Genomic DNA, 16456 nt, shown 5'->3' with positions numbered 1-16456 from the left:
GGCCAAGTGCCGGGTCTTGTACTTGGGTCACAACAACCCCATGCAACGTTACAGGCTTGGGGATGAGTGGCTGAAAAGCTGCCCGGCGGAAAAGGACCTGGAGGTGTTGAACAACAACCGGCTGAATATGAGCCAGCAGTGTGCCCACATGGCCAAGGCGGCCAACAGCATCTTGGCTTGTATCAGAAACAGCGTGGCCAGCAGGACTAGGGAAGTGATTGTCCCCCTGTACTTGGCACTGGTGAGGCCACCCCCCAAGTACTGTGTTCAGTTTTGGGCTCCTCACTACAAGAAAGACATTGAAGTGCTGGAGCATGTCCAGAGAAGGGCGACAAAGCTGGTGAGGGGTCTGGAGCACAAGCCTTATGAGGAGCAGTTGAGAGAGCTGGGGTTGTTCAGTCTGGAGAAGAGGAGGCTGAGGGGAGACCTTATCGCTCTCTACAACTACCTGAAAGGAGGTTGTTGACACCTGCAGGGTGTTGGGTCTCTTCTCCTAAGTGACAAGTGATAGGACAAGAGGAAATGGCCTCAAGTTGCATCAGGGTAAGTTTAGACCAGATATTAGGAAAAATTTCTTCACTGAAAGGGTTGTCAGGCATTGGAACAGGCTGCCCAGGGAGGTGGTTGAGTCACCATCCCTGGAGGTGTTTAAAAGACAGTGGATGCGGCACTCAGGGACATGGTTTAGTGGTGGACTTGGCAGGGTTAGGTTTACAGTTGGACTTGATGATCTTAATGGTCTTTTCCAACCTAAATGATTCTATGAACATGGTATACAGGGTTTTCACCACATCAACCCTTCAGCTTGCACCAATTTATTTTTTTTAAAACAGCTCAGAGAAATATGAAGTCAATGACATAGCTGCACACATGTGGCCAGCTTCCTTCAGTCACACAGGACAGCATGAGAAGAAAACAATACAGGGCTCATTATTTAATCTGTTAAATTATTCTGTGTTGATTTGGGATTTTGTAATGCAAAACCCTTTATATATATCCACTACATAAGATACAATGTGGCATATTACATAAAACAGTATTTGAAACATCCTACTTGTCTAATATTTATTATCCCTTGATACAAGTATTTATATACCTCAGAATGTAACTGGTCTATTTGTCCAAGAAACAGACCACCTATGTACCTACCAGTCTCTGGACAGTACCTGGTCAAGTTACTGTATATATTTGACTAACAAGACAGGAATCATGGGAACAAACATATTCTGGGTCAAGGAGTTCAAATCCCAAGGTACTGTGGAAAACTACGTGTTATATCCCCTCCTCCTCCTTATATAAGCTAACCAGCTCCATCTTAAAGACAGCCTTATTCCACTACTCCTAAGGGAAGGCTGTTGCAGACTTCTATGCCTCTGTTGCTTAGGAACCATCTTTTCTAATTTCCAGACTAGGTTTATTCTTGGATAGTTTATACCCATTTGTTCTCATACCTTGAGCTTAAGAAGCTCTTTTTACCCACCTGTGTTGTTTCACTCATTTTCATGAAGAGCAGCCTCTTTCATGCTTTGTTTTCCCAGATCAAACAATACATATTCTTTGACTCCCCTCCCCCCCGAGCAAATTCTCCACTCCCTTAGTCATTTTAGGAATCAGTCCCTGTACCTCTTCCAGTCCAAACGCCCTTTTTACTTGATGGGGAGTGATAGGAATTAGACACAACATTCCAGATGAGCTTTCACCAGTACCAGAAAAAGTCAGTCACTTCTTTAATGAAAAGTATTAGTGAGGCAACAACCGTATACTTGTTATCCTAATACTTTTCACAGTTGCTTCGATAGGTTAGTTATCTGTGAAGTGCTGTAAGATCATCTTCATTTTTTAAATGCTATTAAATATGACTCCTTTTTCTACTGCTCATATCCTAAGGTCTCAACTTCATTCTGTGCAAAACCTTTTGTATTGATGACACTTGACATCTGATGAGAAAACACGAGACTGGCGTAAGAATTAGGAATGCATCAATGTTTTTAATGAAAATACTAAATCTTGAAAGTTACCCTTGACAATTCCACCTCTAACATACTTCCAATACATCATCTTCTGGTCATCCAGTTCTATCCATACTCAACACATGCTGTCACCATCTTAAATCAATTTTCACAGAAACATGATCCTAGTTTTTGCACGGAATCATAATACACATTATATGACTCCTAAGTCAAAAGAGGTCAGCTCTAACCACGCATCCTCTCCAAAAAGTCAGATAACTTATAAAAAGAACCGTTAAGATTTTTCTGACAAAGTCTTCCTCTGTTAAGAGCTGTATCACTTCTTACCCCATCTTCCCCTTACCTCCATATAGGATAGCTTCTCTTTCTAAATTTAAACAAATCCCTGGATATTAACGTCACACTAATAATGCAATAACTATCCTGAACCACCTTTTTCTCTAAACATAGTGACTATTTTTGTGGCTCACCAACCACCCAATAGCCTTGGTATTTAATAACAACTCTTGCACCTGAGCCTCTAATCACACAGACCACCTACTTCAAAATTCCAGAGTAAATATTACGTAGTCCCACTGATCTTCACCCTCGAAGTTCGACTTGATCTTTATGGAAATAATTTTTATAACCTCCCTTTGGTAAGATCTATTTGCGTGTGTGTGTGTGCGTGCGCGTGCGTGTGTGTGTTCAAAACTGTCTTCATTGAAAATTAAGGCAAACTTTTCATGTAGTCTTTCACCCATATCTAAAATATTTTTAGTCTTCTTTCATTGTCCCCATGCTTCCTGACAAGACAGGTGATTAGCATTTTTTAGTTTTTCTGCTTACTCTTGATGCTCCTCCTCAATTTGCTATTAACCTTGTTAGATCTTGCATCTCCACTTTACTGTATATGAAAAAAAATAATCAGTTTGGTAAGACCACAAATATTATACACAGTTGCCAGAATTACCTGCATTTATTGCTGTGTCAGAAGTTCAGCCATGACAGAAGTAGCTGAAAGCACCTCATCAAATAAGCCCTGAACATTGCTGTAAAACTGGAATCGCAGGAACATTTGAGCACTAAACTAAGTTACAGCCTTTACAATTTGAATGTTCACTTTTATAATTATAATTATTAACAGCTTTCCACAAAACTCAGAGAGAGGTTTGGGTCTTTTTTTGCTTTAGTTGGGCCTTTGTTTGCTGTTTTTTCCCCCCTAAATGACGTATGCCTAAAACATGAATAAAAAGATTAATGCCACAAGGTCTCCCCAGAGCTAGAGAAAGAGAAGTCAAGTTAAGGCTGCTAAATTTCAGCTTTACCTCAGATGTTACATCCAAATAAAAAAAAGTAACAACAAAACCTGTATTATCAATATTTTGGTTTGAGAACACACTGCACAGCTATTACAAAACTTACTTGAAGGGAAAAAAAAGACTGCAGAAACAAGGTTCAAATTTAGGATTACTATAGCAACAGAGAGGAGGGAGGGGAAAACTACCAGATTACTCTCTCAGATCATCAAGTCCTTGAAAGAATAAATTTAGATTTGAGTTTCAATCAAATGAACTGAATTTATCCTATTCATTAATGATTAACACATCAAATTAAGGATTAAATTAAACAAGCAAAAACTGTAATACAAGAAGTAAAGTAGCAAATACAAAATTTCAGACTGACTGACCTCACCTTTTCCTTCTACCATTAAATATTTGGTATCACAACAGGTCGTCAAATCAATAACTGATGACAAATAGTCTTATTTAAGAAGGTGTCTAGTCCTGATTAAACATCTGCAAAGAAAAAGAGGCATTTGAAATCTGTCTCATTCTTAACTCAGTGACTCCAGCAGCTACACTACTGAAAATGTGCAATAATGTGCTCCCATTTGACTTGGAGGTGTAATGAATTCCCGAAAATATAGTTCGGTGATTATAGAACTAACGTATCTCAACAACATATGTGAACACAGTAATGACTTAATGCCCTGAAAACCAGGGTATGCAAAAATACGCTTAAGCTCTTTAAAAAGGTGACATTATGAAAAACAAACCCAGGTTATCCTAAGTAACTAATTACTCACATCTCTCTTCATTGTGCAATCTGTAGCATTCTTTGTATTTTGGGGTTGTTTAACAAATGCTTAAAAATAATTAGCATAATGGACACCATTCCAGTATCAATAAATATCATACTTATGTTAATGACTGAAAAAAGAGCAAGAAAAATAGCAGTCTGAGTTTTTTTGTGAGACCAGCTATTTCAATACTTTTAAGTGCACTCACATTAGATAGGAACCCAAATGCATAAAACATGCAGCTGAAGTGGCAAATGCAGCTACAAAGGTTCATTTCTGACACTGTGAGCTTTGCTTGAGGCGTGGAGGGGTGTCTCCCCACTTTAGTGGTAAGTATTGACCCATAAAGACTAAGCCTCAGGCAACTTTTCCACCAGCCAGAACGTTCAATTAATAAGGCTGCCCTCATAATTTGCAAGACTGCCTCAGTCCAGCTTTTCTGGCTGACATTCAGATTTTAACTATGCTTCCCAGCCTTCTGTTCACCACTTCTGGCTTTCGTTGACCAGCTGCCAAAATGCTCTTTATTTTCTGGTGGCTGGGCAGGACAGAGGACAGTTTGAGAGACTACCTTCCTCCAATTTGTGCAGCACATTGTTCACTGTGTTCTCTGCTCTTGGCTCCTCCCCAAGTTGCTGCAGCAAGAGAAAACGGGAGGATACTGGAAGAACTACCATTCCGCAACTGTGAAACAAGGGTATAGTCACCTTAACTGGGGTTTTCTTGTCCTTAAATCAACATTTCCATTAACAGACTGGAACTGAGTCAAAGAAAGTGTCCTACATCAACAATAAAGACTATAGCAGATCCAGAAGTGGACGTCCCACCTGTCAAAATCCTTACCCTATGCTGCAATCACAAACATCCTCTCCTTCCAAGAGAGAGGCAAGCAGCTCAGTCTAAGATGATCCGTATAACTCAGCAGCACCAAGATTAGCGCAGGTTCTAAAGTAGATTGACAGTAAAGTGGGATAAACACACAGGCAGACATTCAGTTACAAGTAGCAGCAATCAAAGAGAACAAGAGGATGGTCCTCTCTGAGTCCAAGGCACAGAAATCCACCCCCTTTACTTGACACATAAAAGACATAATAGCTTTCCCTTAGATTAAGCATATATATTTTATCTCCCTCTCCATCCAAACCATGTATGATTCACTTGCTTTGGGAAAGCTCTGAAGAATTTACTAACTTTTTGCCTAAATCCCTACATAAGCAAACAGGAAATAAAAAAAAGATTAATTTCATATATACAGTTGAGATCTAAGCAAACATCCAAGATAATTAATTTATTTTTCCGTCCTATTAATAGATTCCAAAATAATTTAATACTGTACCGCAAATGTTCTACATAACCAAATAAATTTTTACTGTATACTTCTGGCCACCAACACTTTATGAAAAATAACTTAGAAAATTGAACACCACTTTCTGGACATCTTCATCCTTAATTCATTCATAAAAGACATAAAATTGTTCTGAAATGCTTCCTAGTTATCAGTTATAACCAAAATTACCACAATATCTTTGAAAATCTACCATCTAAATATATTTTACTTTAAGTCCGAGAGGGCTTAAAGTGAAAAAAAAAACCAAAACAACCCACACCTTGCTATATATACCAGTAGGCTTAGAAATGATATCCACAGTAAGGAAAGAAAAGCTACTTTGGAATCAAAATAGAATCTTGTGCTTTACACTGAATCTGTTATTCAAATCATACAGAAAATTGAAGTGACATTTAAAAATAAAGCAACCCTTTAGTTGTGTAGAATTTTACCTGAAAATTGCAAAAAACTTTTCAGTAACTGAAAGCACCTAGAGACAGATGACAGAGCCAATGAAACATGATTTCCTATCAACTAAAGACTCCTATGCTTCCCTATTTATCCTTTTTTACCCCAAGTCCTCATGTTCCCCGCTATATCCTGCGTGAGTCCATCCTTACTCCTTTCTTCACCTGAGGTCCACCCACACAAGTAGCAAAATACACTGCGACTGGTTTGGAGCTACCCATACATTGACTGGCAGGCAAGGGCGTAACAGCCACACAGCCAGATGCTCCTGCTTCTTAAAACAAATCAGGAGCCATGTCCCTCTCTTAGTGGGGGCACAAGTTTGGGGCTCAGATTATCACATTACTGGCAGAAACTTTCTGTGTCTGAAGTCACCATTCTCCTGTTAAGTTTAGCTGAACATAGCTAATAGGTTCAGAAGTTGAAGAGAAAAAATAAAATAAGTCCCTTTAATTTTGGAATACTTTAACCTGTGTTGATTCAAGATTATGCAAAGCTACGTTAGACAAGATTTTTCAGAGAAAAAAAAAGTATACTGCATCTCTCAGTTAATGCACAACAGCAGCAATGTCTCATTTTGCTGAATTTTAGATGGAATGGATGTTTCACATGCATACATAACTTTATAGATTTTCATCAATATTTTGTAGAGACAATACCTAAGGGAATTGTTTCATCTGTTAAAACTAAACTCAAAGTACAGCTTATCCTTCACCTCCACAGCCACAATGCAGGAACAGTAACTTTATGCTCAGTAGTACAGAACAAGAACAAAAAAACCCCACCAAGACAAAAAACCAACAAAACACAACCAAGCAAAAAAACCCCACAAAAGAATCTTCATGGGTCAAGGTTTTCCCAGACACTTGCTGGTTTAATCTGGCATTAGCTATAATGAAGCTGAAATAGTGTATCAGACCTCTCAAGATTCAAGATCTGAAACAAGACAGCGATAAAAAGCACCACAACAGGAATTTGAAGTTTGTACATACAAACCATACAAACCAAAACCAAACCCAAAATAAACTAAAATAAGTTTCTCTGGCTGCAAGTGAAACTACAGGTTTTTTGTCCAAAGTTGCTTTTACATGTTTACTGGTTCCAAACAAAAAGCTAGAGTATCTCAGGTACAGTAATTTGATTTCCCTCTAATCTTCAGTGCATAGATGTACCACAACTTAACATTCATCTACTTATTTGATGTGAAAGTATCAAAGATACCATAAAGTGTTACTGATTAACTGCATTTACTGTTCATTATTTCCATGACCCCTTTTCAGCAATTCAATTCGGTATACGGAAGAAAGACTCAAAACTCTAAAATATTTTACTCCCTATCTTTTCAGATTTCATGAGTCAAGACCTGAAAACCATACATAACATAAGGTGTAAAAATCAATACTTTTAAAGGACAAAACCCAGTAAGTTAGTCAATTAAAAATGCAAAGGAATATTTGATTAGTCTGAAGAGCATGGCAACTCCACATCTCAGTTTTGAAGATTAGCTTTTAACATCCCAGTTTTAAAACTGAACTGAAATAAGCTTTCATGTATGTAAATTTTTAATTAATCTGCAGGGAAAACCACTCAAATAAATACGTGATAGTGAAAAAATCTCTTGATGTCCCGCTTGCTAACGCAACTGATCTGAGGTTGAAACGTTGCTCTTTCACTGAATAATACCTGTAGCCAACAGAGCAGGCAGAGATCGTTTCTCAAAATGCAATCTAATAAGCAAGGTCAAAAGGAGGAAGTTGGGAAGGTGCTGAAGAAGTTGTTACTCTTGTTTGGCTACGCCTTCAAGGACGACATTTTCAGTTTCTTCTTAACGGTCAAAGATTCAATCCAGCAAAGCCAGAAAGCATACATGCTGGTCAGCCAGCCTGACTGGTAGCAGTTATTCAAATCAATCTCTACACTAAAACTTAATTTGCCCTGAAAAGAAGAACAGTTAGACTTTAAAATTCTCCAGAGTAGCAGCAATACTTAAACTTTATTCAAGACCAGGCCTGTTGGCTAGAATGTTAAACCAGAGCCCTCATGACAAATGACATTATCTCAGCTTATACCTGATTTGAAAAAGCAGTAGTTCTAAAAACGGTCTTTCCTGGAGTCTCTGCACTTAAAACTTCTGCAACTACTAACCACTAAAATTTCTGAACTGACAAGACTACAGTAAACAACATCCTCTGACTGGTGAGGAAAGAAACCAATTATGTGCCTCAATTTGACTAAAGATTATCAAGATTATTCTCAATAAACAACAGATGCTTACGGACATGATAACAGATGTTATCATAAAGCTATGTTAAATATTCCATTAAATTACTACAGAACCCTGTTATTGTACACACACTACTTTAAAATTATAGGAAAAGTAACCATAGAAAAGGGTAATTTTAAAGTAAAATTATCATAGATCAAAATCTCTGTATAACCATTATTACCTCTAATGAAAAGAAGCTTTCCTCAGGAAATAAACTGGTTTACATGATTCACACTTCACAGCTTTCTTCACTGGCAGGTTTGTACAGCTACTGTTCTCAGCACTACCAAAAAGGAGTACTTCTGAGGAGAAATGCTGAAAAAGTGGCAAGACTCGGTTATGTTTTCCTATTCCCCTGAGAAAGCTGATTAAATGATATGAATGAAAATTGCTAAACTCGGGTAATCTAGGAGCTTCTACAACTTTAAAAAAATACCTGCTGCTTTTGAATCTGTTAATATAGAAGATCTATAATTTAACATAAGAGTTTTAGATAAGTTCCTCAGCAGACGTCAAATGACCTGCACAACAGAATCAACAGTTTAAACTTACATTCATATCTACTCACAAACACTTTTTAAATATAAAGCACCTATCACTCTAAAAGTGTCTAAGAAATATTTAGTTACGGTATGAATTACTAATACAGTGCTATTTCAGAGATTGCTTTCTGCCATGCAGCATGGTCCAAGAGTAAATTCTAATTTAAAAGCCATCAAAATCAGAAATTTAGCATTATTTTTTACTTCATGTCCTCATGCTTCAGCTGTCCTCACTGCACAATAGAAGTAACTCTTCTCTGATATACTCTGCTTCATAGAAGTAGGGGCAGGTTTTGTTACTATGATTTTTTCCCTCAAAGCAGGACTGGCTCATTTGCATAGAAGAGTTTGGGGTTTACAAATTACTCACTATTCACCACTGCTACAGTTCTTAAATAATTAAGAAAACTGTTTCTACAACTCAGAAAAGCAGTGCATACAAGATTTACTTTCTAGCCTCCTCAGAGTTGGAAAGCACTTGTCACATAGAAGTTGTATGCTTACTAGCAATCAACATGCTAAGCATCCTTCTCCTAGTTTGAAACCTCCAGTTGTAATATTTTATTCTGTTTAATAACAAAATTGGCTACTTCAAAATTCAGTTTCTTCCTCCTATAGCAAGTCACAGAATGTTGGATGAGGAGGTTTGTTAAAAGCACTTCATGCTGCGAAGCTACCCTTCAAAAACTGAGACTTGAGTGGGGCAGAAGTACCTTTATCCTTACTCCTGTGTAAGTCTCCCAGTGCTCAAATGGGTTTGTCCACGTAATCTCATCAAATGATCCAATTCCATACATGCAAAATAACATTTAATATTGATGATTCTCAAAGAATGAGAACAAAGTTGAGTGATTTTCTGTTGGAGACATCTAAAAGGAACTGTCACAGAAAAATACTGATTCAGTAAATGACCTTCTTCACTCTACAGCATTAGTGAACCATACCATACTCTAATGAACTTACTGGCACAACATGCTAGCAAAAGTGCTTGTTTCAGATGAAGCACAAACGTTCAGATTTCTCACACCACTTTATAATAGCCAACCATAAAAAGAAAACATTCAGGCAAAACAACAGTTTTTGGCTAAAAAGCAGTATCCTCAGTGTGGAACCTCATATGTAAAACAGAACTCCAGTAAAACTACAAGATACTTAAACATGCAAACATAGTAATGCAGATATTATCTTGCTACAGTGAAGATGTAAAAGCTTGCAATTGTCTCTTCCTGACAACTCTCCCAAGAAAACCACCAAGTTTAAATTTTGTAATTGAGGCAAACTGCAAAGAACATTATGTTTCCTTAAGACTATTTTTACATGATCACATCAAATCTGCTTACTGAATATAAAGAAATACCAAAGCCACCTGCTCCAGAATTAAAAAGGCAGTCCATAGCTGAGTTTTTTCTCACTTATTATACAACAGCTCTAAAAAGAATATTTCCTTAATGAGGCACAAGATTGTTACATCAATCGATTTAATAAAGAAAAATGGAAGCCTATTTTAGAAATAGTTTGTATTTCTTTATTTTAAAAATGAATTATTTATTCTGTAACAAAAAGAAAAAATTTGTGGCAGTTACGAAATGCCAACTAGTCTGTTGGCACATTCAATCATGTTACAAGAACCCAGAGCCGTAAATAGCCTGTGTGCACAGAGATACCTGTAGCTTTCAGCAAAGCATACAGAAATTATCCAGCAGTAATTGCAGTTTGAGAATTCATAAGCTGAAGGTAGACATGTTTTGTAAAGCTCCATATAAAGACATAAGTCACCATACAAGAAAACAGAATACTTTTGGTATATGACAATGTTATGATCTACAGCAACTTTCCAAAAAGCAGAGAGAAAAAAAAAAAACATAAAAGAAACATAAAACAACCACCAATGAGCTTATATCATTGAGCTACAGCAGTATCTCATGAAAGATTTAAATCCAGTGCTATTCCTAGCCCCCTATCTCAGTACAGCCATAGATATTTTTCCAGCTTGACTGGATTTTCCCCCTCCCTAATTGCTAGTTTTACCTAAAGCCAACATAGCTTAACAATCAACCTTAAAAGCAGCATAGAGACTGTGGAGTAATTATGTGCAGAAAGACACGTGACATTTTGTATCAAAAGCAGACACTGGAAATGCTAAAATATAGACACCCCTCCCAGCAGAGGAAACAAAACAACTGCCCGTCTGCTGCTGCTGGTACCCCGCCAATCAATAACACCGCACAAACGCATCACATCTCCTCCTTCGTTCCTGCGTCCTCTGCGGACGACTATTTGGACACTCTAATGCCCGCATTTTGCCAAGCATAATCAGCAGGTCACCTCGCAGCCCAGAAGGGGCCAGGTGAAGCAGAAGGGCGGTGGGGGAAGAGCCAGCAGACGCATCGCTTGGGTGCAATGGAGATTTAAACGCTGAGCAGCCGCCTCCTGCGGCGGCAACAGCAGCAGGAGCATCCCGCCTCGCTCACCGCGGTGGGCACGGGCAGGGGGAGCGCCTCTCCCGAGAGGGCGGACAGGCGGCTGCCCCTCCAGCCCCGAGCCGCCCCCGCAGCTCAGCCCCCACCGCGCCATCCCATTCAGCGGCTGGAGACTACCTCACTCCGCCGCCCCAGAGACCCGAAACCCTCCTTCCCCGCCCCAGCCCCTCACCGCAGGCACCCTGCGAGCAGCGGGCAGCTGTTTTTTCCACACACACCCCCACCCGCCCGCCGCTTGTTTTCCAGGCAGAGACAACAACCCCCTCCCCTCTCCTCTCCTCTCCGCCGCCCCGGGCTAAGCAGGCTGGTTCCAGCGTCTGCGCCCCAGCCTCGCCTCGCCTCCCCCCGCCTCCCCTCCCCGCAGCGCCCGCCTCGCCCTCGCAGCCCGCCCGCCGCCAACGGCTGCGCCCCCCGCCCAGGACCGTTAACGGCTGCACCCCTCTGCTGCGCGCGCCCCCCGCAATCCTCTGCCCCCCCCCCCCCCGCCTCCCCCCGGACCGTTACCGGCGGCGCCACTCCCGCGCCTCCCGCCACCCCCGTAGCCCTCCGCGGCAGCGCTCACCCGAGGACAGATGAGAAAGGGCGGCACGAGGGAGCGGGAAAGAAGGGGCCGCTGCAGACGGTCCCCCTGACGAGGCTGCGCCCGCCGCCGCTGGCCCCAGCTCCGCCTCCCGCCGCTCCGCTCCCTCCTCCCCCACAGGCACCGAGCGGCCCCAGCCCCCACCTGACAGGGTGCGGCTTCCCGAGGCCGCAGGCCAATAACCGCGCCGCCCATTGGAGGGCGCACGCTCGGCGACTAAGCGGCTCTCCCATTGGCCGGCGGGAGGCGCGTGAGGGGGATAGCGGGGAGCGGTGTCGGCGCCTCTGGAAGTGGGATGCTTCAGTCGGGGTCGCGCTTCACGGGCCGGGAGGCTCCGGGAAGCCTTGGCTGATTCCCGAACGACGGGGCAGAGGCCGAGAAGAGCCCCCCGGCGCGGGGAAGGGGTGTCTTGTGGAGCTGGATCCCTTTAGGAAGGAGCAGCGCGTCGTCTGGCAAGCTTATCTTACAGCAGGCTGAGAGATAGGGAGAAACCAAGTAATTGCCAGGGAGGCGTTACGGTAACGGGTTCTTTAACACACAGCAGTGACGATATCTAATCGCTGGAAGCTCAAAGCAGGTCAAGATCGATCCAGAAACGCAGATACCCGGTGAGCGGAGTCAAACTTGAGAACTGCGTTGGTGAGGGTTAGAGACATCTGTCAAAGCTGAAGGTATTGAAGTCAGTCGAATATCCTCCGGATGTTAAATTCCAGTCTAATGAGAAGTTGTAGACTTGATTCAGGAAGGGTGCAGGTATATTGTATAGCTTGTATATAGGAGGCCTGAGTAGATCTTTATAAATCATCCCTTTAGAGCTTCTCAATCTTTTGAAGAGCTGTGTGGCTAGTATAACCCCACAGTCTGTTAGTCACTGCAAATAAAGCACCACTGAAAAGTTGTTCTGTTAGCTATCCTTATATTCTGTACATTTTTACTATAACTTCTATGTAATTTTAAGACTGCTGCCTTACACTTCTTTATGGAAACTGTTGTATAGAATAGTGTCTGCCTCGGGTCGAATGAAGAGTTGGGGGTCTGGGAACACGCTTTCAGAAACACTAAACTCTTCTCCCCAAGTTATCCACACCATCAGAAGGAAAATAGACTCCTGCTAGCAGAACCTGATGGGTGCCTTCAGGAGCTATAAACATCTTTCCCTTGGAATATGGGAGGAATCTAGCCTGCACCAACCACGTCCACCAAGGAAACACACTCCACTTACCTAGTTCACGCTTTCTGGCAATTAATCTTCATTTGTTCACTGTTCGGAATGGAAAAACAGGCCATAGACATATACATAAACTTGTATGTGAATTCAACCACCAAAAATGGTGGTTTAGTTGTCAAGTGATGACACAGAATGATTATGGCACATCTGACAAGAAGATGCTACTGGACATAGATCTGCCTAATCAAAAACATCCCACAACAGGACACGTGTTAGTGTAATTACTAATAATTAGCAAATCATGTCTGAACTTTTTTTATAAGAACTGTTGCTGTAAGCCTAAAACATTAAAGTCACTTCACCTATCTAGTGCTGAACCCTGTTACACCCAGTGAATGTGTCTACATACCAGATAGCATGCTTTTGTCCTTGTTCAAAGCCTAATCCATGAGATCTGTAGGTGCTCCGCATCTGCAGGGTCCAGCCACCTGCCTCACGTATTGTCTTCCCCTTGTTCTGTAGATGACTATCTGTCAAAACTCTCCTTCATCTTGGCACCTTACTTACCTCTCTTCCCTTTCCTCACCGTGGCATTCAACACATAAAGCTCTCTTTCTTCTTGTCTGGTAAAGTAAATGGGAGAATGGATCCATGCTAAAACTAACTCAGAAAAAAAAATACTGCTTTGTTTTAAAATGAATGGTTTTCCTCTCCAGCTCAGTGCATGGCTGTAAGACCAGCAGTGCCAAGACAGAGGGGGACGCTGAGGACGGGAGCAGTGCCCAGGGCCTGGGGGAAGGCAGGGTCATTTCTTCCACTAGCAGTGCTGGCTTAAAGTGTTTGTGTAACTACCAGGTACGGTGTTACAAGCAGTTTAGGATGATCAAAGGATACATTTTATCATCGGGGCTGTTCGCTCTAATGGTGAAATGCTGCAGAAGAGCGCCATTCCTTCACCCGTCTCTTCTGCTGTCCTACCCTGAGACCTGCTCAAGGTCACAGGTTGCCCCTGTCCCTTTCCAGCCTTCCTCCCTGCCCCTTGCATCATATCCCATAATCATGAGGCCAGAGAAGGTATTGTTTCACCTGGCTAATCTGATGGAAAAATTGGGGGGTGAGGGAGGGGGTAAGGCCAGCTTTCTGCTGAATCAGCCGACTCTCGCCCACTCAGTTTTTGGCCTGACCAGGTTCCTGAACTGCCCCTACCCAGCTGCAGGAACGGCAATGCTGGTGCAAAGGCAAAGGTAGGACTACACAAATAGAAACATAAGGGAGGGCACATACGTACTGACACGTACTAAAGCAGTACACTGTGCTGCAGAAATACGTCATCAAAGACAATCTGAAAAAGCACTTCTGCATTATTTAAGACATGAAGAACTTGTCTGTCTGTGATAACTCCTACCAGCTGGGTTTACAGCATTACAGCTACAACAAAAGGTACAATACGAACCACACAGGATTTTTCAGCCTGTGGTATTTGATCCCTTCAAGATCTTTGCACTGCTGGTGAGGGGTGTGGGGAAATGACCAAGACAAGATGGTTACCAGTAGGCTTGCACTTGCTGTGTGCGCATCTGCACATGTACTGGAGAATGGTTATCGGTCCTTCAAAAAATAGAAAAATTCTACCACATATTTACAGACAGCACAATGTTCCCACAAGAGGTGTCGTAACATGGTACTGTTCAGGCGGTATAGATGTTGCAGCTGCTGCCTCATCCACAGTACGTTGTTTTCCTTAGCAGGCTCAAGCGTCAGCAGCACTGGACTCAGCTTACATCATACAGTCTCAAATAAAAGAGTCAATGTGAATGTATTCATTTACAAATTATTTTAGATTGTCTTTACTAGGTATCAGAAAAATAATACCTCTTTACCTGACTCCTTGATGATGAAACTGTTTCAAGGTACCTGTGAGAAGCACAGTACTAGGTTGACATCACAAATCTGGCATGAGGACATGTCTCTTTTCCTTTGTATGGGGTGCACTCATCCCACATTAGCAGTTCCAGATCAGTTTTCTTACCTATAAACTGGGAATGGTAGTAACAAAATAGATCTTTCCCTCTTGGCCTGCCAGAACTGTTCTATCCTGACAGTCTGTTGACTGGGCAGGACTTGCTTCCCTACTGTCATCGTTCATTTTCATCTCACACAGACTTTCTACTCCTCAGACAAAGTTCTGGTTCCTCTAAATAAAACAATGACAGTTATATGAATTCTCTGCTGGTCTTCCTACGGGCCTTCAAAAGGGGAGTCTTAGTACTGAAACTTCCTTGTCAGGTGCCAGCAAAGTAAAAGCCAGTCCCGATCGGTCATACCAGACTTGGAGCGGTGGGAGGGTGTGCATGGCCAAACCCAAATTATCTTTACCAAATACCCCCAGAGCAGCCCTGGAAGTGCTGTGTGTCTCACTGGCATCCAGGACTCTGTCAGTGCTGGTACAAGTGAGCTTACACACAGGTAGCGTTACTACTGAAAAGCTTGTGAGGGATTTTTCTTTGAAATTATTGAACTTAAATGCCTTTTTAAAAATGATGTAATGGGTTATCTTAATTTCAGCTGTGTATAACAGCATGAATAATATCTCATGGCTTATGTGTAGTATTACTAAAGTCAGTCAGTGTAGGTAAGGTTATGTCAAAAGTACTATTAGAAACTTTATTTTTGTCCCAGCTCCAATAATATTCTTCACAGGAGGAAGCTGCTTTTTTGAATTTCACTGATTTTTGTGAGGAAGGAGAATTTTCCCAATTATTTGAAAATAGTATGTAGAAACAATCTTTAATGTATATGTACCTGAGAAACATTTGACCGAACACTTTTGGTTGTCAAAAGGCAGAACAAGTGGTAACTCAAAGAAGTGTTAGATGTTTTTCCCTAGTTTTATATATCCAGGGATCTAATTCTGCAAAGTTACTGTCATTTCTGTGCAAACCAACTCCTGCGGAGTTACGTGTGAGTAAAGTTACATTGAAAATGATTCTTTGATACCTCTAAGATTACATGCCAGTTCGGGCCATGTCATGAACCTGAGAGGTTGGATTACCCACTTCCCTGGTAACTAGATGCTGTAAGGAAGGAGGTACAGGTGAGGGATAGTAATGACCATCCTGTAATTAAGATACAGGAATGGAAGTCCCAAAGGAATAGATTTTGGGGCTGGCTGTGCTACCAGACTTACTAGGTACCCTAAGCCCACTGAACTTAATCACTTCGGTTCACCCAGTTTTAAAGTGAGCTCAAATGCTACCTACTCCAAAAGTTTTAGTAGCATTTGTTATTTTGGTACTTGGAGTATTTATAGTAGAAGAACTATGAGCTCTCCTATTTAAGAGGTTATACTCATGGTCATCTCAAGCACTCCCATTGCTAGAAAAAAACTCCTTGACTTCAAGGAGTTGACTATTTAGTAAGATAGAAACTATTGCGACATCACGCAATTTTCTTGCTGCTAGGTGAAATATTTAACATTCAGAACAACTCTTTAATGCTTCACAATGTTAGGCTGTGCTCAGATGTCCATGATGTAAATTCTACCTCAAAGTATATTTTAAGAGTAATTTAAATACAGGAATATAAAATTCAAT

General features: G+C 41.4%; 1 protein-coding gene across 4 annotated transcripts in view; it reads right to left on the bottom strand.

Annotated features, from left to right (window-relative positions):
* The window catches only part of ADD1 (adducin 1), a 72756-nt gene extending 61005 nt beyond the window's left edge, over positions 1-11751 (bottom strand). For all 4 annotated transcript variants that reach the window (XM_059817389.1, XM_059817390.1, XM_059817392.1 and 1 more), the window contains exon 1: positions 11678-11751. The gene's annotated coding sequence lies outside the window, so the exon portion shown is untranslated. The remainder of the gene's footprint in view (positions 1-11677) is intronic.
* Positions 11752-16456: the final 4705 nt, after the last annotated feature.

This window comes from Gavia stellata, chromosome 5 (assembly GCF_030936135.1).
Source record: "Gavia stellata isolate bGavSte3 chromosome 5, bGavSte3.hap2, whole genome shotgun sequence".
NCBI lineage: Eukaryota > Metazoa > Chordata > Aves > Gaviiformes > Gaviidae > Gavia > Gavia stellata.
This window is presented reverse-complemented; position numbering and strand designations above follow the sequence as displayed.